Source organism: Setaria italica, chromosome I (assembly GCF_000263155.2).
Source record: "Setaria italica strain Yugu1 chromosome I, Setaria_italica_v2.0, whole genome shotgun sequence".
In the NCBI taxonomy this organism is placed as follows: Eukaryota; Viridiplantae; Streptophyta; class Magnoliopsida; order Poales; family Poaceae; genus Setaria; species Setaria italica.
This window is the reverse complement of record NC_028450.1, coordinates 18195376-18218044: the sequence shown is the minus strand read 5'-3', so window position 1 is coordinate 18218044 and position 22669 is coordinate 18195376.

Below are 22669 nucleotides of genomic sequence, written 5' to 3'. Positions count from 1 at the left end.
CCATAGGCAGAAAATGTTTTTGGATCAATTCTACAATTGCGTCCTCCTCAGAAAAAGATATGAACATGAGTCCACATCTATATAAAAATAGACTTTATAAGGATTCCAAGGAGTACTTGAACGCCTAAAATGGAGTCCAGATGAGGTCGTGGTGGCCGTCGCAAGTTGATGTAGTGCTGCAGTCTGAATCCAGCCCAAAACGTGTTGGATTTGATCTCTTTCTTTCCTTGGGCCAAAAGTGACGTGGTAGCCTGGTGGAGGACATTGGGAATATTTGTACTTGGCCCCCAATCAACTTCTTTGGTTCTCCATGCCTTCCATGTATGTTTAACATTATTTTTGATCCACGTATGTATTTGTGAAAATGACAATGAACATACATCATGGTGCAGCATCAATTCATCAAATGGATCAAATACAATCATGATAGGACTCAAATCATTAGGCCGAGGTCTTTTAGCACTTACGTTACAGACAGGTGAACCATCAAGATTTAAAACAAATAATCCATTCACAATGGGTGCAAAAGCCATAAACATATCATTCTTAGAGATCACACAACCATTGTTTTCACTCGCAAATGAATAACCATTCTTCATCAAGCATGAAGGAGACAAAATGTTTCGACTTAAACTAAGAACGAAATAACAATTATTCAACTCCATAATAAATCCTAACGGGAGGTGGAGTTGCATTGTCCCGACGGTCAACGTAGCATCTCTTGCATTATTGCCCACGTGGAAATCAACTTCTCCTCTTTCCACGCTTCTACTTCTTATCATTCCCAGCATCGAATTGCAAATATGAGCAACCGATCCGGTATCAAATACCCAAGAATTAATAATTGTATCAGCGAGAAATATGTTGTCTATAACATTAACAACAAGCGTACCTGAGGTAGAAGTACTCTTACTTCCGCCATTCTTCAATGAAGCTAGGTACTGCTTGCAGTTTCTCTTCCAGTGACCAAGTTCATGACAGTAAAAGCACTCTTTATCTGGAGCAGGTCCGGGTCCAGCTTTAACCTTGGGCGCTAGGTTTGGCTTGGACGTTCCAGCCTTGCCCTTCTTCTTCCAAGAATTGCCCTTCTTTTTAAAGCTAGGCTTGTTCTGTATAGCCATCACATTGCTGGTACTAGCGCTTTTATTGATGTCAGCCTCTGCTGTTTTGAGCATGCCACACAGCTGATTTAGACCCTTCTCCGTCCCATGCATATGGTAGTTCGAGATGAAATTCCCATAACTAGGCGGAAGAGACGAAAGAATGAAATCAGTAGCCAACTCTTGCCCTAGTGGGAAGCCCAGCTTCTCCAACCGTTGAGTGTAACCAACCATCTTGATTACGTGTGGTCCTACTGCTGTGCCTTCTGCTAGCTTGCTCTCCACAAAGGCCTTAGACACATTGAACCTTTCAGTCCTGGCCTGTGTTTGGAACATGTCTCTAAGCGCCACGATCATATCGTGCACCTCATGGTTTGTTTCAAACTGCATCTGCAGCTCGGGTTCCATGCAAGCAAGCATAAGGTAGCTTACTTCGAGGTTAGCATCACATGCTTTCTTGTAAGCATTCTTAGCAGCAGCGGGTGCATCATTAGCAGGTTCTTCTGGTAGTGGGTTGTCTAGAACATCTTCCTTTTTCCCAGCCCTGAGAACAATTCTCAGGTTACGGATCCAATCCGAGTAGTTTGTTCCATTCAACTTGTCCTTCTCAAGGAACGAACGCAAAGCAAACGGTGTAGTGCTGCTAGGTGCCATTTAATCTACAACAAAAGTAATGCAAAATACACTAAGACAAACGTATCCATGATAGAGCAAATCACATTAAACTATTTTACAGAATCTACTCCCACTAAAAATAATATCCCTCTATTGAAACTTAGTGATTCAGGATCCACAACTAACAAGTCTCCTAGTGAGCTTTAGCATCACCGCTAGCAAACAAGGTAGATCGGTAAGCAACTTTTGCTAATCATATCACATATGACTCCTGTTGTTGGGTGACATCTCTATGTCTCGACGCCCAACCTTTATGCCCCAAGGTCCTTAATCGTTAAGATAACCTTGTTAAGCAAACCAACCCTTATGCGTGTAAGTGTCCGACACAAACCCATCTAGTCAAGGAAAACTAGTGGTACCCTAATTTCATAGACCCACCACTAATTGTACAAGACATGGGACAGTGCAAGTTTTAGTTGGGAGGACATACTAACTTAAACTTTGTGAGGGATCGTTCTACTTCTAACATCACAACATGCAGAAAGTAAAACATAAACAGAATAGCATTCACACAGTTGTGACACAGTATGGCCCGTTTTCATATGGTGATCTCCATCTCCATAGAACCTGTTCACTATGTTGATCTCCATCTCCATGTTCCATGTGCGCCATCCTCCTGGTGATGAGTCCTCCAAGAACTACAACATGCTATTATGCCTAATAGCTAGTAAATAATCTAGTAATGAAGATTACATAGTTGCTTGGATCATCATAGATTGGTACGTAGACCATTAAATACAATAAAGTGACAACACATATGGCTCATGCCATGTTGCCGTACGCGCGACACGCAGGTCATGAATGAGTTACACACATGCATCACATACACAAAGGGGCCATACTGATCACAAGATACATACATCCTGCAAAACAGAGTTAACGTTCCAAACTTCGGAGGCCCGAAACTCTATCTTCCAAGCAGAATTTGGGAAAACTAATTTCGCCGAAAACAGCAAATCATTGAATTTCATGTGTAACTTTTTTTGTAGATCAATTTTCATATAAAATTCGCCCCGATCCGAGATCGTACTGAAAAGTTACGACTGATTTACCGAAGCATACGCATACGGCAAAAATCCCGACCCCGGTAGTAGATCCCATCTACTATTGCACATCTAATGCGCCTGGCGTATGACCCTGGATTTCGATTCGACCAATCATATTGATCTTCGCTCACTGCAACTGGAATTACGTGTATCACTTAACTCCGATGGCGGAAACCGACCGGTAGGAGTATGTTGTTACACTACCATTGCAGCAAGAGCACGAAACCAGGACATAGATCAAACTGAAAACTTGCATATCTCCATATGCACACATGAATCCAAAACTAAATAGCTACGGCTCTGATACCACTGTTGGGATACGAGGTAGGCTACACTAGCGCAAATCACAATTTCTATCGCGTAAAACCAGGAAGAACTATCGTATAAGGATCACGGGATTACCACTCGACGCACTACTGGTGCGAAAGATGTAGTTTTGCGTCGATGCAGCGAAGATGATCAACATAGTCGTTCGTAGTCGATCAACGTAGTCGTACGTAGTCGATCACGTCAACGTCGAGCAGCTCCTCAGCAGCTCGTCCACGTGCAGCAAGATCGCCCTCGTGCCGTGGCTCGTCGTCGGCTCGTCGTGGCTCGTCGGTGGCTCATCGTGGCTCGTCGGTGGCTCGTCTAAGTGCTGCAAGCGCAACACCTCCAAGGTATCCACACGTGCAGGGAGGAAGCATCGCAAGCCGGACTGCTAGATCCGCGAGTTGCAATAGGCGAGGGCATGGGAGGCACGGCAGATGTGTTTCGCCAAAAGGTGTAAACCCTAGGGCGCCCCCACCCCTCTATTTATAGAGGTTCCTAACGGGCCTCTGGGTCCGAGGCCCATTAGTACTTCTAAACCTAATCCAACTCGGATCACATCCGAATTGGGCTTCCAGCCCCTTAAGTGTGTGACCCTATGGGTTCGGATACGTATAGACATAGCCCGAGTACTCCTACTCGGCCCAATAGTCGGTAGCGGCCTCTAGCAAGACATGCCAACTCCTATACGCTTACGAAGATCATATCAGACGAACCATCACAACATTATATACATGCTATTCCCTTTGCCTCACGATATTTGGTCTAGCTTCAAGCCGACCGCTCTTTCTCGATCCTGTGATTCGGAATCCCTTTGTAGGTTAACTCTTAACCATACGTATCATGCCCATGCATTTTCGGATCCAATCACTCAAGGGGCCCAGAGATATCACTCTCAATCAGAGAGGGGCAAATCCCATCTTGATTGACCATCTCTTATAGCATGCTTCTTGACAAACCCGAAAGCTACCTTTATAACTACCCTGTTATGGTGTAGCGTTTGATAGCCCCTAAGTAGGTCGATCCACATCTTGAATACATGCGACAATCTCAGGTCTAAGGACAAAGCGTATATGTTGTTTAAAGAGAGAACTACTTCTCGTGTTGGGTCAGTCCTAGCACATGTCTCCACATGTGCCCAAATTATTAGTTCAACATCTCCATGTCCATGACTTGTGAAACATAGTCATCAACTAATACATGTGCTAGACTAATATTCATGTGTGTCCTCACATGAACTCCGACTAGGGACAATTTTAGAATAACCATACAAGTAAAGAGTTTCACACACAATTCACATAATTGCAAATCAATTCAAGTAGCCTTTAATGGATATTTAAGGAACACAATATAAATCATGGATACAAATGGAATATCATCATCTCTATGATTGCCTCTAGGGCATACCTCCAACAGAGGTCATGGGCGTGGCGGGGACAACCTCCGACGTTGGCTCTGACAATGGGAGCCACCACCCCTCGCACGAGTGCTTCATGGCCGACATGCACTCCGAGGGGTCCAACGACAACGGTGCCGAAGGAAAGCAGCGCACTCCCCCATCGCGCACCGCAGCTACAACCGGGGCCCTCGCCAGGGTCCCAGAGCGGCCACGTCTACCAGAGGCGCGCGCGACGCCCAACCAGGAGGTCGAGCGCCCTCGCAACGAAGGAGGGGCACGACAACGGGCGCGCGACGTCCAGTGGCGCATCTGCGAGGATGTGGATTGCCCTCAACTCTTCGCCCGCGCCAGCCAGAACATCACCGTAGTAGCGGCCTTACTCCGACGACTCCCCGAGCCAGCAACGCCCGAGGAGTGTCAAGCTCACCAAGAGGTGCGCAACCTGCTCGAGTGCGCCACTGTCCAGCAGGCGGAGAGCTCCACGTCCCGGTGATGTGGGCACAATGCCAGCAGGGCAGCGCCCACCGCGCCTCCTAAAAGGCGCGGGGAGTTTGTCCACCAGCCTCCCCTCGGGGGGAACCAGGCCACACGCGCTCAACGGACACCGCCGCCTGCAAGAGGCGGGGCCCCGTCCGTCCACCGGCGCATCGGTCCTATCCACGACGCCCGCGACACCCTGGACGCGCGGAGGCGCTCCCGCGCGGACAGGGAGGATGGACCGGACCACGGCTACCACGTCCACCGTGGTGGCCGCTACGACAGCGAAGAAGATTGGAGCCTAAGCCCTGACCCAGCGGGGCCAAGGGTCTTCTCCGCTCGCATCCTAAACGCGCCGTTCCCAGCACGCTTCAGGCAATCCACCAATGTGGCCAAGTACTCCAGGGAGACGAACCCCGGGCTTTGGCTCAGCGACTACCGGCTTGCTTGTCAGGTCGGTGGGGTGGATGATGACCTGTTCATCATTCGCAATCTCCCGTTGTTCCTGGCCGACTCGGCGCGAGCCTGGCTGGAGCACATTCCCTCGGGTCGGATCCGTAACTGGAACAACCTGAAGGAAATCTTCGTGAGAAACTTCCAAGGAACGTACATGCACCCCAGAAACTCCTAGGATATCCGGAGCTGCCACCAGGGGTCGGATGAGTCTCTCCAAGACTACATCTGGCGCTTCTCCAGGAAGCGCACCGAGCTCTCCAACATCGCGGACGCCAACATCATCACAACCTTCCTAGCAGGAACTTCCTACCGCCCCTGGTCCACGAGCTAGGACGCAGGGGCCCGCGGACCACTGAGGAGCTCCTCAACATTACCACCAGCTTTGCGTCAGGCAAAGAGGCCATCGGGGCGATCTTCGATCGCTCCTAGGGCATGGCAAAGCAGGAGGACGACGCCGACAAGGGCACCTCCAACCGCCAACAGAAGAAGAAGAACAAGCAGCGGCGCGAGGCTCCCCTCGTGGCCGTTGCTGAGCGCAAACGGGGATAGCCGCCCGCCGAGGGCACCCTCGGCTTCTTCGACAAGCTACTCGAGGGACCGTGCCCGAACCACGAGTTCCCCGCCAAGCACGCCTACAAGGACTACAACCTTATGAAGAGGTACTTTGTGGGCAACCCAGTGAATGATGACCGGAGACAGAAGCCTAAAGAGGAGAAGAAGGATGGTGAGGAGAAGGACGACGGCTTCCCCAACGTGGACCGCTGCTTCATGATCTTCAGCGGGCTGGCGGCTTAGGACTCCAAGCGCCGTCGAAAGTTGGAACGCCGCGAGGTCTACGCGGCCGAACCCGCTACCCGGACCTTCCTTGATTGGTCAAGGTCCGCCATCAACTTCGACCAGTCCGACCACCTAGAGCGTGTCCTGCAGCCAGGACGCTACCCCCTTGTCATCGACCCCATCATTGGCACAAAGTGCCTCACCAAGGTGCTCATGGATGGAGGTAGCGGCCTCAACATCCTCTACGCCGAGACCCTCGACGCCATGGGGATCGACCGATCCTGTCTCCGTCCCAGCGAGGCACCTTTCCACGGCATCGTGCTAGGAAAGCGGGCAATGCCCCTTAGACAGATCGACCTGCCCATCACTTTCGAGACTCCTTCCAACTTCAGGAAGGAGACCCTCACTTTTGAGGTGGTGGGCTTCCGCGGGACCTACCACGCCATCTGGGGCCGGCCTTGTTACGCCAAGTTCATGGCCATCCCCAACTACACCTATCTCAAGCTCAAGCTGCCGGGGCCCAACGGGGTCATCACCGTCGGCACGTCTTTCCAGAAGGCGTACTAGTGCGATGTAGAGAGCTGCGAGTACGCCGTGGCCATCACCTGCACGGAGGACCCCGCGATCCAGCCTGCGGAGAGCGCCGAGGACCCGCCCGACTCCAAGTAGTCCGCCAACTCCTTCGAGGCCACAGAAGGCATCAAGGAGGTCCCCCTCGACCCCAGCAGTTCCGACGGCAGGACCGTGCGGATAGGCGCTACTCTATCTCCCAAATAGGAAAGCGCGCTCGTCGACTTCCTCCGTGCAAATAGTGACAATTTTGCGTGGAAACCCTCGGACATGCTAGGCATCTCGAGGGAAGTCGCCGAGCACTCCTTGAACATCAAGGCCAGCTCCAAACCGGTGAGGCAAGACTTGCGCCGCTTCGACGAGGAGGGCGCAAGGCCATCGGTGAAGAGCTCGAGAAGCTTTTGGCGGTCGGGTTCATCAAGGAAGTGCACCACCCTGAGTGGTTGGCCAATCCTGTTCTTGTACGAAAAAAGAATGGGAAATGGACAATGTGTGTTGACTATGCCGGTCTCAACAAAGCATGCCCAAAGGATCTGTTTCCTTTGCCGCGCATAGATCAGATAGTCGACTCCACTGCAGGGTGCGAAACCCTTAGCTTCCTTGATGCGTATTCCGGTTACCACCAGATCTCGATGAAAGAGTCCAACTAGCTCGCGACTTCTTTCATCACCCCTTTCGAGCCCTATTGCTATGTCAAGATGCTGTTCGGCCTCAAAAACGTGGGGGCTACGTTCTAGCGATGTATGCTTAATTGTTTCGGGGACCTCATCGGGCGAACCGTTGAGGCCTACATAGACAACATCATGGTCAAGTCCAGGAAGGGCGACCAGCTCATCCCCGACCTCGAACTAGCCTTCGAGAGGCTGAGAGACAAGCGCATCAAACTCAACCCCGAAAAGTGCATTTTTGGGGTTGCGAGGGGCATGCTGCTTGGCTTCATTGTCTCCGTGCGGGGCATCAAAGCCAACCCGGAGAAGATAGTGGTCATCAGCGATATGGGGCCATTCTGAAACCTAAAGGGAGTTCAGCGCGTCACAGGATGCCTTGCGGCCCTGAGCCACTTCATCTCAAGCCTCAGCGAACGAGGACTCCCTCTCTATCGACTCCTGAAGAAGATCGACTGCTTTGTGTGGACCGCTGAGGCCCAGGAGGCGCTTGACCAGCTCAAGCACCTCCTGATGAAGGCCCCAATCCTGGTCCCGCCAACCAACGGGGAGCCACTCCTGCTCTACATCGCGACGACCACCCAGGTGGTTAGGGCAGCCCTAGTGGTGGAGCGGGAGGAGGAGGGACACGCCCTCAAGGTGCAGCACCCGGTGTACTTTGTCAGTGAGGTCTTTTCCGAGTCCAAGGCCTGCTACCCTCAGATCCAGAAGCTCATGTACGCAGTCCTCATCACGAAGAGGAAGTTGCGCCACTACTTCACCTCCCACCCGGTGACGGTCGTCTCATCGTTCCGCCTTGGCGAAGTGATCCAGAATCAGGATGCCACAGGACGGATCGCGAAGTGGGCGCTCGAGCTTATGAACCAGGGCATCACCTACGCCCCCTGGACAGCCATCAAGTCCCAGGTACTCGCCGACTTTGTCATAGAGTGGACAGAGATCCAAATGCCATCAGCGCCAGAGAAGCAGGAGTACTGGACGATGTACTTCGACGGGTCACTGATGAAGGCTCGCGCCAGAGCAAGTCTGGTCTTCGTCTCTCCCCTCAGCGTGCACATAAGGTACATGATCCGCCTCCACTTTCCCACATCTACCAATGTCGCTGAGTACGAGGCTCTCGTCATTGGGCTTCGCATTGCCATCGAACTGGGCATCCGGTGGCTGGACATACGGGGCGACTCTCAGCTAGTGATCGAGCAAGTCATGAAGGAGTGGAGCTACCACGACCCCAAGATGGCAGCGTACCGCAAGCTCAAAGACAAGTTTGACGGTTTGGAACTCAACCACGTTGCAAGACGTTTCAACGAGGCAGCCGACGAGCTGGCGAAGGTGGCATCTGGCCGAAAGCCCATCCCCGACAGCATCTGCATCAGCAACCAATACAAGCCCTCAATCCGTTACAAGGAGCTGGGAGGGGTCGGCGACGCGCCACCTGTCCCAGACTTGAGAGCCGACCCGGGAGAGGTCGACAACACGCCACCTGTCCTGGACTCGGAGGCCGATCCCTTTGACCCCGAGGTCATGGAAATTGACACGAACCCAGCAGAGGGGCCCGACCCCCTGCCTGACTAGAGAGCCCCATACCTTGACTACCTCATCCGCGAGTCGCTTCCGACGGACAAGATAGAGGCGCGAAGGATTGCCCGCCGTGCCAGATCCTTCGTCAACATCGACCAAGAGCTCTACAAGCGGAGCCACACCGGCGTCCTGCAGCGCTGATATAGGACATCCATGCTGGAGCCTGCGGCCACCACGCCACACTGAGAACCCTCATCGGAAACGCCTTCCCAACAGGGCTTCTACTAGCCGATGGCAGTCGCCGACGCTACCCGCGTGGTGCGCACCTGCGAAGGGTGCCAGTTCTTTGCGTGGCAAACCCATCTTTCCGCCCAGGCGCTCCAGACCATCCCCATCACATGGCCCTTCGCGGTCTGGGGTCTGGACCTGGTCGGGCCCTTCAAGAAGGCGCCCGGGGGCTTCACCCACCTGCTTGTCGCCGTCGACAAGTTCTCAAAGTGGATTGAGGCACGACCGGTCGCGCAGATCAAGTTCGAGGAGGCGGAACAATTCTTCACCGACATCATCCATTGCTTCGGAGTCCCCAACTCCATCATCACAGACAACGGCACGCAGTTCACTGGGAAGAAGTTCCTCAAGTTCTGCGATGACCACCACATCCGAGTGGATTGGTCAGTCGTAGCACATCCCCGCATGAACGGACAGGTCAAGAGAGCCAACAGCATGATACTCCAGGTTCTCAAGCCACGGATCTTCGACCGCCTCAACAAGTTTGGCAGCTGGTGGGTTGCGGAGCTCCCCGCGGTCCTATGGAGTCTGAGGACGACCCCCAACAGGGCAACTAGCTTCACCCCGTTCTTCATGGTCTACGGGTCCGAGGCGATCCTCCCCATCAACCTGGAGTATGGGTCGTCGAGGGTCAGGGCGTACAACAAATGAGGGAACCAAGCATCTCTCGAGGACACGCAAGACCAGCTTGACGAAGCACGCGACATGGCCCTGCTGCACACGGCCAAGTACCAGCAAGCTTTGCAACGGTATCACAGTCGCAAGGTACGGGGCCGAGCTTTCAACGTCAGCAACCTGGTGCTTCGCCTCATCCAAGACAACAAGGGTCAGCACAAGTTGACCCCTCCGTGGGAAGGTCCTTTCATCATAGCGCAAGTACTACGGCCGGGCACCTACAAGCTAGCAACTCCCTATGGACAGATCTTCACCAACGCTTGGAACATCGAGCAGCTAAGACATTTCTACCCTTAGCTATTTCTTTCCGAGTTTGTACATACATACTTCTATTATCTTTTAGTTTGTGAAAAAAGGGGCAGTTTTGAGTTACCTTCGCTAAAGTTCCGTCCCAAGCTTAGGGATATCCGACCCTAGCTCTGCCCCAAGGTCGCATATCCCTCGGGGGCTATCAGGGGCTCTAGCCCAAGTCACTTGGCGTCTTCTCAAAACACATTTTTTCCAAACCAACCCTCTTCCTAAACGTTTGGGCGCGAAAAGAAAAGAGTGCGCGAACGAGCTCGGGCAAGACTGATCGAACCGCGAGAAACCTACGCCCCAGCGGCTACGGTGCCTTCTCTCATCAGCACTTCCTAACACGTCCGACCTGCGCTCTAATCTTTCCAACCCCAAAAAATAGAAAGAGGATCGAAAACTTTTTTTGACAAATTACCAAAAAGGCCTCTTCGGCCATCACAGAAGCAAGTTCAAAGTTAATTTACATAATTACACATTCTTGGGCGTCTGGGCCCGATACAGCTAACACGTCCCCGGGTCCTCCGGCGGTATGGCCTCATCCTCCAGGAGCTTCGCCAAGGCCACCACTGGATTGAGCACCGACGCGTCGATCTCAACCAGCTCAGCCTCGGAGTAGCTGAAGTAGTGGGAGCCGAAGACGCCAAAGGCCTGCCTCACGCCAACGTGGAGCGCCTCCCGAGCGATCTCACGGGCCCGCTGGTAGATCCTAAGGACATGAGCTGCCAACAAGTTCGTCCCCTCCTCCTGGACCATGCCGATGTCGTCGCAGATGATGCAGACTGCGTCCCATAGGTTGGCGTGCTTGGTGCGCTCCGCATCGATGACGTCCCTAAGGCGGGCGAGGTCGTCTTCAAGGCCTATCCAGAAAAGTCCGCCAAGTCAGAAACCGGCACAATGCTGCAAGCATAAGGACAACGGAAGCCTCACCCTCAGATCGGGCCCTCAGCAGAGTTTCCCGGTCCACCCCTTGGGACACGGCGGTCTGAAGCCGCTGCATCTGCACATGGAGCCGACTGACCTCCGCCCCAAGGCCGGCCGCCATCTTCTCGGCCTCAACCTTCCAGCCCGCCCAGAGATCGCGCTCCCGCCAAGCCGTGTGCCGCTCATGCCGGATACGCTCAACGGTTTCCTGAAGGGCCTCATGATCCTCCTTCAACCGTACGAGCTCCTCGGCATCACGGCGGGCCTTCTCGGCAACAGCCTGGAACTCCTCAGCATCAAGGCGAGCCTTCTTGACGATGACCTGGAACTTATCCTCCACCCGCCATGCGCCCTCCCGCGCCTCCTACTCGCACGCTCGCAGGTCGGCAACGTTTTGCTGGGTGGCGGCGAGTTGTCCGGTTAGCTCCCCGGTCTGCCGCCTTTCCACGGCGAAGCGCTCCCATAGCCCCCGCTTGCGCCGGAGGAATCGGACTTCCCCCGGCTGCATTCCTGGAAGGCCTACAGAATGATTTACATTCAGGAACTGTCGGGAGAAAGGAGGGACGGAGAAATGAGACGAAAATAACCACCAAAGAGAACACCATACCTAACCACTGGGGATAACCACGGCATCCAACTCCCCAATCACGGAAGACAGGGCGGCATGGACGTTTGCAAGTCCACCTTGCACTGCCTGCCACCTGCTCTGCTCCCCGGCATCGTCCAGCACGAAGCGGGGCCTCTGCGGGTCCTGATAGGACATCCAGCGCAAGGTCAGCCCACCCCACGCGTTGGGGTCGTGACCAGCTGGGACAAGGGCACGACAGGCTTCTCCACCTGACCTCGACACTGCAGTCCCCGATGTCGCCGCCGCGGCACGGGAGGCCCTTCCAACCGACCCCAATGCCGCCATCCCCGATGTCGCCGTCAGGACGCGGGAGGCCCTTCCGGCCGATCCCGATGCCGCCGTCCCCGACGTCGCCACTGGGGCAGGCGCCACTGTAGGGATATGAGGTAGGCTACGCTAGCGCAAATCAAAATTTCTACCGCGTATAACCAGGAAGAACTGCCATATAAGGATCACGGGATTACCACTCGACGCACTACTGGTGCGGAAGATGTAGATATGCGTCGATGCAGTGAAGACGATCACGTAGTCGTACGTAGTTGATCAACGTAGTCGTACGTAGTTGATCACGTCCAGCAGCTCCTCAGCAGCTCGTCCACGTGCAGCAAGATCGCGTCCGGTGCCGCGGCTCGTCGTTGGCTCGTCGTGGCTCGTCGGCGGCTCGTCGATGGCTCGTCCAAGTGCTGCAGGCGCAACACCTCCAAGGTATCCACACGTGCAGGGAGGAAGCGTCGCAAGCCGGACTGCTAGATCCGCGAGTTGCAACAGGCGAGGGCGTGGGAGGCGCGGCAGGTGTGTTTCGCCAAAAGGTGTGAACCCTAGGGCGCCCCCACCCCTCTATTTATAGAGGTTCCTGATGGGCCTCTGGATCCGAGGCCCATTAGTACTCCTAAACCTAATCCAACTCGGATCAAATCCGAATTGGGCTTCCAGCCCCTTAAGTGTGTGACCCTATGGGTTCGGATACGTATAGACATGGCCCGAGTACTCCTACTCGGCCAATAGTCGGTAGCGGCCTCTAGCAAGACGTGCCAACTCCTATACGCACACGAAGATCATATCAGACGAACCATCACAACATAATATACATGCTATTCCCTTTGCCTCACAATATTTGGTCTAGCTTCAAGCCGACCGCTCTTTCTCGATCCTGTGATTCGGAATCCCTTTGTAGGTTAACTCTTAACCGTACGTAGCATGGCCATGCATTTTCGGATCCGATCACTCGAGGGGCCCAGAGATATCACTCTCAATCAGAGAGGGGCAAATCCCATCTTGACTGACCATGTCTCATAGCATGCTTCTTGACAAACCCGAAAGCTACCTTTATAACTACCCTGTTACGGCGTAGCGTTTGATAGCCCCTAAGTAGGTCGATCCACATCTAGAATACATGCGACAGTCTCAGGTCTAAGGATAAAGCGTATATGTTGTTTAAAGAGAGAACTACTTCTCGTGTTGGGTCAGTCCTAGCACATGTCTCCACATGTGTCCACATTATTAGTTCAACATCTCCATGTCCATGACTTGTGAAACATAGTCATCAACTAATACATGTGCTAGTCTAATATTCATGTGTGTCCTCACATGAACTTCGACTAGGGACAACTTTAGAATAACCATACAAGTAAAGAGTTTCACATACAATTCACATAATTGCAAATCAATTCAAGTAGCCTTCAATGGATATTCAATGAACACAACATACAAATCATGGATACAAATGGAATATCATCATCTCTATGATTGCCTCTAGGGCATACCTCCAACAGTCTCCCACTTGCACTAGAGTCAATCTAGAAGGTACCTAATACCCATAGCTCTTACATACGCATCATGCTTAGCCTGCGGGAGTGGTTTTGTCAACGGATCAGAAATGTTCAGATCCGTGTGTATTTTGCATATCTTGATCTCACCCCGGTTACAGAGTCTCGAATGAGATGAAATCACCGCATTACGTGTTTGTTCTTCTGGTGGTTCCTTGGCTCCTTTACTTGCGCAATTGCCCCATTGTTATCACAGTAGAGATTTAATAGGCTGGACGCATTCGGGAACACACCAAGCTCAATGAGGAAATTCCTTATCCAAACACCTTCCTTCGCGGCTTCCGAAGCCGCGATGTACTCGGCTTCTGTCGTAGAATCGGCCACCGTCTCCTGCTTGGAACTCTTCCAACTAACAGCACCACCATTCAGCGTGAACACAAATCCTGATTGTGACTTTGAATCATCTCTGTCGGTTTGGAAACTCGCATCGGTGTAACCTGTTACAACGAGCTCCTCCTCACCTCCATAGACGAGGAACATATCTTTAGTCCTTCTCAAGTACTTAAGAATGTTTTTCACCGCTGTCCAGTGACTCTCACCTGGATCAGATTGGTGTCTGCTTGTCATACTTAGCGCATATGAAACATCTGGGCGAGTACTTATCATTGCATACATGATAGATCCAATAGCCGAGGCATATGGCACTCTACTCATGCGATCCCGCTCATCAGCAGTCGAAGGACACTGAGTCTTGCTGAGATGTATGCCATGTGACATAGGCAAGAACCCTTTCTTTGCCTCTTCCATGCTGAACCGCTTCAACACTTTGTCAATGTAAGTATCTTGGCTTAAACCTATAAGCCTTCTCGATCTATCTCTATAGATCTTAATGCCCAGAATATATGCCGCTTCCCCTAAGTTCTTCATCGAAAAACTATTTTTCAGTGAAGTCTTTACGGACTCAAGCATAGGAATGTTATTTCCAATCAGTAATATGTCATCCACATATAAGATTAGAAATACTACAGAGCTCCCACTAACCTTCTTGTAAACACAAGACTCTTCTTCGTTCTTGGTGAAGTCAAACCCTTTGACCACTTCATCAAAACGAATGTTCCAACTCCTAGATGCTTGCTTCAATCCATAAATGGATCTCTGAAGCTTGCATACCTTTCCAGCATTTTTCGGATCGACAAAACCCTCGGGCTGTATCATATACACGTCCTCAGCTAGGTTTCCATTCAGGAAAGCTGTCTTAACATCCATCTGCCATATCTCATAATCGAAATATGCAGCTATAGCTAGAATAATCCGAATGGACTTAAGCATCACTACGGGCGAGAAGGTCTCGTCGTAGTCAACTCCTTGAACTTGTCGAAAACCTTTTGCGACAAGTCGTGCTTTATAGATGTGAACATTTCCATCCATGTCCTTTTTCTTCTTATATATCCACTTGCACTCTATGGCTTTAACACCATCAAGCGGGTCAACCAAGTTCCAAACTTGATTGTCTCCCATGGACTCTATTTCGGATTGCATGGCACTCTGCCATTTTTCGGAGTCTGGGTCCATCATTGCTTCTGCATATGTCGCAGGCTCATCATTGTCCAACAATAATATTTCTCGCATTTCGCGGAGCCTTGTTGACCTTCGTGGTTGTGGCGGTGCTTCTCTTGCCATGGGTATCTCAACTTGTTCTGCTACGTTAGCATCACTCATTGATTCTTGCCCGATTGGCTCATCTTGAACTTCTTCAAGATGCACTGTCTTTCCACTCTTTTCTCCTTTGAGAAACTCTTTCTCTAGGAAAACCCCGTTCCGAGCGACAAACACTTTGCCTTCTGATCGGTTGTAGAAATAATATCCCAAAGTTTCCTTTGGATATCCCACGAAAATGCACTTATCCGACTTGGGTGTGATCTTGTCTGACTGAAGTCGCTTGATAAACACTTCACATCCCCAAATCTTTAGAAAAGACAAAATGGGAACCTTTCCAGTCCATATCTCATATGGTGTCTTAACTACGGATTTAGATGGTACCCTATTTAGTGTGAAAGCTGCTGTTTCTAGAGCGTATCCCCAAAATGACAACGGTAGGTCCGACTAGCTCATCATTGATCGAACCATGTCTAACAAAGTTCGATTACGTCGCTCGGACACACCGTTTCTCTGAGGTGTTCCAGGCGGCGTAAGTTGTGGAACAATTCCGCAACTCTTTAGATGATTGCTAAAGTCGTGGCTCAAATACTCGCCTCCACGATCAGATCGTAAGGCCTTAATTTTCTTGCCACGCTGATTTTCAACTTCATTCTGAAATTAAAATCATCAGTGAAAGTTATGAAGTATTGGAATCCTCCTCTAGCCGTCGTGCTCATTGGTCCGCATACATCACTATGTACGAGTTCCAACAAGTCTACTGCTCTCTCAGGAAAACCTGTGAAAGGCGTCTTGGTCATCTTGCCTAGCAAGCAAGCCTCGCATGTCTCGTATGATTCAAAATCAAACGAAGTTAGAAGTCCATCAGAATGGAGCTTCTTCATGCGCTTTTCACTTATATGACCCAAACGACAATGCCACAAGTAGTTAGGACTCAAATCATTAGGCCGAGGCCTTTTAGCACTTACATTACAGACAAGTGAACCATCAAGATTTAAAACAAACAATCCATTCACAATGGGTGCAAAAGCCATAAACATATTATTCTTAGAGATCACACAACCATTGTTTTCACTCGCAAATGAATAACCATTCTTCATCAAGCATGAAGGAGACAAAATGTTTCGACTTAAACTAGGAACAAAATAACAATTATTCAACTCCATAATAAATCCTGATGGGAGGTGGAGTTGCATCGTCCCGACGGTCAAAGCAGCAACTCTTGCATTATTGCCCACGCAGAAATCAACTTCTCCTCTTTCCACGCTTCTACTTCTTATCATTCCCTGCATCGAATTGCAAATATGAGCAACCGATCCGGTATCAAATACCCAAGAATTAATAATTGTATCAGCGAGAAATATGTTGTCTATAACATTAACAACAAGCGTACCTGAGGTAGAAGTACTCTTACTTCCGCCGTTCTTCAACGAAGCTAGGTACTGCTTGCAGTTTCTCTTCCAGTGACCAAGTTCATGACAGTAAAAGCACTCTTTATCTGGAGCAGGTCCAGCTTTAGCCTTGGGCGCTGGGTTTGGCTTGGACACTCCAGCCTTGCCCTTCTTCTTCCAAGAATTGCCCTTCTTCTTAAAGGTAGGCTTGTTCTGTACAGCCATCACATGGCTGGTACTAGCGCTTTTCTTAATGTCTACCTCTGCTGTCTTGAGCATACCACACAGTTCATTCAGACCCTTCTCCGTCCCATGCATATGGTAGTTCGAGATGAAGTTCCCATACCTAGGTGGAAGAGATGAAAGAATGAAGTCAGTGGCCAACTCTTTGCCCATTGGGAAGCCCAGCTTCTCCAATCGCTGAGTGTAACCAACCATCTTGATTACATGTGGTCCTACTGCTGCGCCTTCTGCTTACTTGCACTCCAGAAAGGCTTTGGACACATTGAACCTTTCGGTCCTAGCCTGTGTCTAGAACATGTCCTTGAGCGCCACGATCATATCGTGTGCCTCATGATTTGTTTCGAACTGCATCTGCAGCTCGGGTTCCATGCAAGCAAGCATAAGGCAGCTTACCTCAAGATTAGCATCAAATGCCTTCTTGTAAGCAGCCTTAACGGCAGCAGATGCATCATCAGCAGGTACTGGTGGTAGTGGGGTGTCTAGAACATCTTCCTTTTTCTCAGCCCTGAGAACAATTCTCAGGTTACGGATCCAATCCGAGTAGTTTGTTCCATTCAACTTGTCCTTCTCAAGGACCGAACGCAAAGCAAACGATGCGGTGGTGTTGCTAGGTGCCATTTAATCTACAACAAAAGTAATGCAAAATACACTAAGACAACCGTATCCATGATAGAGCAAATTACATTAAACTATTTTAATAGAATCTACTCCCACTAAAATCAATATCCCTCTATTGAAACTTAGTGATTCAGGATCCACAACTAACAAGTCCACTAGTGAGCTTTAGCATCACCGCTAGCAAACGAGGTAGATCAGTAAGCAACTTTTGCTAATCATATCAACATATGACTCCTGTTGTTGGGTGACATCTCTATGTCTCAGCGCCCAACCTTTATGCCCCAAGGTCCTTAACCGTTAAGATAACCTTTTTAAGCAAACCAACCCTTATGCGTGTAAGTGTCCGACACAAACCCGTCTAGTCAAGGAAAACTAGTGGCACCCTAATTTCATAGACCCACCACTAATTGTACGAGACATGGGACGGTGCAAGTTTTAGTTGGGAGGGCATAGTAACTTAAACTTTGTGAGGGATCGTTCTACTTCTAACATCACAGCATGCAGAAAGTAAAACATAAACAGAATAGCATTCACACAGTTGTGACACAGTATGGCCCGTTTTCATATGGTGATCTCCATCTCCATAGAACCTGTTCACCATGGTGATCTCCATCTCCATGTTCCATGTGCGCCATCCTCCTGGTGATGAGTCCTCCAAGAACTAGAGCATGCTATTACGCCTAATAGCTAGTAAAGAATCTAGTAATGAAGATTACATAGTTGCTTGGATCATCACATATTGGTACGCAGACCATTAAATACAATAAAGTGACAACACATATGGCTCCTGCCGTGTTGCCGTACGCGCGACACGCAGGTCACGAATGAGCTACACACATGCATCACATACACAAGGGGGCCATACTGATCACAAGATACATACCTACATCCTGCAAAACAGAGTTAGGCGTCCTAACGTTCCAAACTTCGGAGGCCCGAAACTCCATCTTCCAAGCCGAATTTGGGAAATCTAATTTCGCCGAAAATGGCGAAGCAGTTGAAATTCATGTGTAACTTTTTCTGTAGATCAATTTTCGTATAAAAATCGCCCCGATCCGAGATCGTACCGAAAAGTTACGGCTGATTTACCGAAGCATACGCATACGGCAAAAATCCCGACCCCAGCAGTAGATCCAATCTACTATTGCACATCTAATGCGCCTGGCGTATGACCCTGGATTTCGATTTGACCAATCATATTGATCTTCCCTCACTGCAACTGGATTTACGTGTATCACTTAACTCCGATGGCGGAAACTGACCGGTAGGAGTATGTCGTTACACTACCATTGCGGCAAGGGCACGAAATCAGGACATAGATCAAACAGAGAACTCGCATATCTCCATATGCACACATCCCGAATCCAAAACTAAGCAGCTACGGCTCTGATACCACTGTAGGGATACGAGGTAGGCTACGCTAGCGCAAATCAAAATTTCTACCGCGTATAACCAGGAAGAACTGCCGTATAAGGATCACGGGATTACCACTCGACGCACTACTGGTGCGGAAGATGTAGATATGCGTCGATGCAGTGAAGACGATCACGTAGTCGTACGTAGTTGATCAACGTAGTCGTACGTAGTCGATCACGTCCAGCAGCTCCTCAACAGCTCGTCCACGTGCAGCAAGATCGCCTCCGGTGCCGTGGCTCGTCGTCGGCTCGTCGTGGCTCGTCGGCGGCTCGTCGATGGCTCGTCCAAGTGCTGCAGGCGCAACACCTCCAAGGTATCCACACGTGCAGGGAGGAAGCGTCGCAAGCCGGACTGCTAGATCCGCGAGTTGCAACAGGCGAGGGCATGGGAGGCGCGGCAGGTGTGTTTCGCCAAAAGGTGTGAACCCTAGGGCGCCCCCACCCCTCTATTTATAGAGGTTCCTGATGGGCCTCTGGATCCGAGGCCCATTAGTACTCCTAAACCTAATCCAACTCGGATCAGATCCGAATTGGGCTTCCAGCCCCTTAAGTGTGTGACCCTATGGGTTCGGATACGTATAGACATGGCCCGAGTACTCCTACTCGGCCCAATAGTCGGTAGCGGCCTCTAGCAAGACGTGCCAACTCCTATACGCACACGAAGATCATATCAGACGAACCATCACAACATAATATACATGCTATTCCCTTTGCCTCACGATATTTGGTCTAGCTTCAAGCCGACCGCTCTTTCTCGATCCTGTGATTCGGAATCCCTTTGTAGGTTAACTCTTAACCGTACGTAGCATGGCCATGCATTTTCGGATTCGATCACTCGAGGGGCCCAGAGATATCACTCTCAATCAGAGAGGGGCAAATCCCATCTTTACTGACCATGTCTCATAGCATGCTTCTTGACAAACCCGAAAGCTACCTTTATAACTACCCTGTTACGGCGTAGCGTTTGATAGCCCCTAAGTAGGTCGATCCACATCTAGAATACATGCGACAGTCTCAGGTCTAAGGACAAAGCGTATATGTTGTTTAAAGAGAGAACTACTTCTCGTGTTGGGTCAGTCCTAGCACATGTCTCCACATGTGTCCACATTATTAGTTCAACATCTCCATGTCCATGACTTGTGAAACATAGTCATCAACTAATACATGTGCTAGTCTAATATTCATGTGTGTCCTCACATGAACTTCGACTAGGGACAACTTTAGAATAACCATACAAGTAAAGAGTTTCACATACAATTCACATAATTGCAAATCAATTCAAGTAGCCTTCAATGGATATTCAATGAACACAACATACAAATCATGGATACAAATGGAATATCATCATCTCTATGATTGCCTCTAGGGCATACCTCCAAGAGCCACCGCCCTTGACACCGCCGCCCCTGTCATCGCTACCGAGGCAGGCGCCACAGCCGCCGTCCCCGTCGTCGTCACCGTCGCCGGTGCGCGCGCTGCAGTCTCTGCTGCCGCCGCCGCCGGAGCAGGTGCCACCATCTTTGCCACCGTCGCCGTCTCCACCGATGTCGTCGCCGCCCCCACGGCCGAGGCCTCAGACGCTGACGCCTCCCCCACAGGTTCATCCTCTGCCTCGTCGTCGAGGTTTATCACCTCACCAGGCGGAGGAACCCTAGGGATAGCGTCTTGCCCAGCAGGGTTGGCTGCGGAGGCAGGAGGCGGAACAGGGCTCGGCCTCGATTGTGGCACCCCTCCTCCAGTCGCCGCCACAGAGGCCACCTCCATGGGAGGTCCCATGGCCTTTTCAGCAACGCCGTCGCCCGCTGCCGGCGGGGTCATGCTTCGCCCCGTGGAGGCGGTCGATACCCGGAGCGCCTTCTTCGGCACCAGCAGTGGAACGAAGTCTCGAGGAGCGACACTGCGAAACGATGACAACTTCGTCAAAAACAGCTCAATGCCAGGAAAAGAATAAGGCATGCGAGACCTTTCCACTCACCTCACCACGGCGCGAGGGCGACGAGCGCGCTTCGCCTCCGAGCTCGACACTGACCCTAGGGCATCCGACAGCGGCCGCTTGCTGCTGCTCCTTTGCTCGCGCGACTCGGGTAGAGGGTCGGGGGTTGGCTCCGTCGACCTACGAGGTGCGCCCCTCGCCGACCGCTGGGGCACGGCCCCAGAGCCCTGCAGGGTCGAGCCCTGGGCGGGCGGTCTGCTCGACCTGTCCCCCACGGACAGTTGAGGGGGCTGCTCCCGGATGATGAGCGCACCCGGCCGAGGGGCCAGAACATACTCCTCCTCTTCCTCCTCCTCGGTCTCCTCCTCCTCATCCTCATCGTCGTCGTCATCGTCATCGTCCGACACGACCGCGCCCCGCCTCCACCTTTGGAGCTCCTTCGCGGCCCTCTTCCTCTTTCTCGCCATCTCTTTGTCCTTCCTCCTTTTCTGCTTCTCGGCGAGGAGGCAGTTTTGCCGCCGCCGCTCTGCGTCTTCTGGCACCAGCGGGCGCAAGGCCACGACCTCGGTCATATTGCTGTGGCGGATCCACCTCGGATTAGCCTAATTAAGGCACAGTTAAGTTGCCTAACATGCGACACTCGGCCTTAATCGTGCTAACTCGAGATGCCATCGGATTTTATCCGATTTAACCACTTTGACAGGACCAAGTTTAGCAAAACCCACACGAAGGTGAGTGGTTCCAGAGAATACAACAGGTCCAACAGTAGATTATAAGTTGTTACACACTTGGTAAAAAATCAGAGTTTAACAAGGTTCAAAAGAAAACAACAGAATGTAAAACAAGCGGAAGCTGAATGTAGGGGTCGGACGTCCTTGGTCAGGCCAGCCAAGAACTCAGTGATCCCTTTCCTCACCGTCCGAGGAGGGATCTCACTCAACCGTCCAACCCGGAGGGAGCTAGGGCGGCCAAGTGCCAACCGGAGCGGACTTAGGAGCTGCGGCTTCACCTGAAAAAGAAAGCCACAACAAGGCTGAGCTACTAAGCTCAACAAGACTTAACCGACCGGGAGTAAAACTACTCCACCACTTCTAGACATGCAAGGCTCTTTGGCTGAGGGGTTTGTTTGCCAAACGCACTAAGTCGATCCTTATTTTCAAAATTTTAGCTCAGATTCGAAGTTCCTTAACCGGTCTAGGTTGACAACTTACTCTAAGCAACATAGAACCAACCAAAAGGGTATATAAACATCATCAAGACCATGTCATCAGCAGATTCCTTTATTACTCAGGGTAGCATAGCGATCAAGCAGTCTCAAACTGTGAGAGGCAGATGAATCGATTCGAGTTCTTTAACCATGCATGGTGAACCTAACCTCACGATATCCGCGCACCACCGAGGTCGCTTCCTATGTCGGCCTTCCCCATCAATTCCCTAACCCGTGTCAGGCCCATTTCCTTTGGTGCAATGTTCCATAGACCAGGCCTCTGCCGTTCTGTGACCACACTTGCCACCACGTGCGGCCGCAGGGGAACTCCATTCCAAGGACAATGGGGCGACCGCTCACATCTAGGTTCAATCCGGTACTAGGCTTCCTCATCCCATACTGAGTATGAGGTTAGTACTTTCAAACACTTGATCATGAACACCACCACTATCGGGCCTTAACAGATTCCATAGACAGACAGGGCGATCAGCCAACCACCAAAGAGTTAACCAGAACCCTGCCCCGTCCATCGTCCTTATAGTTGTAACAGAAGAGAAACAACCAACTCCTATAACTCGTGAGTGACAGGAAATCACTCGACTTTTACCGCTTCCTATTTAAGCATAGCAACTACTCGGT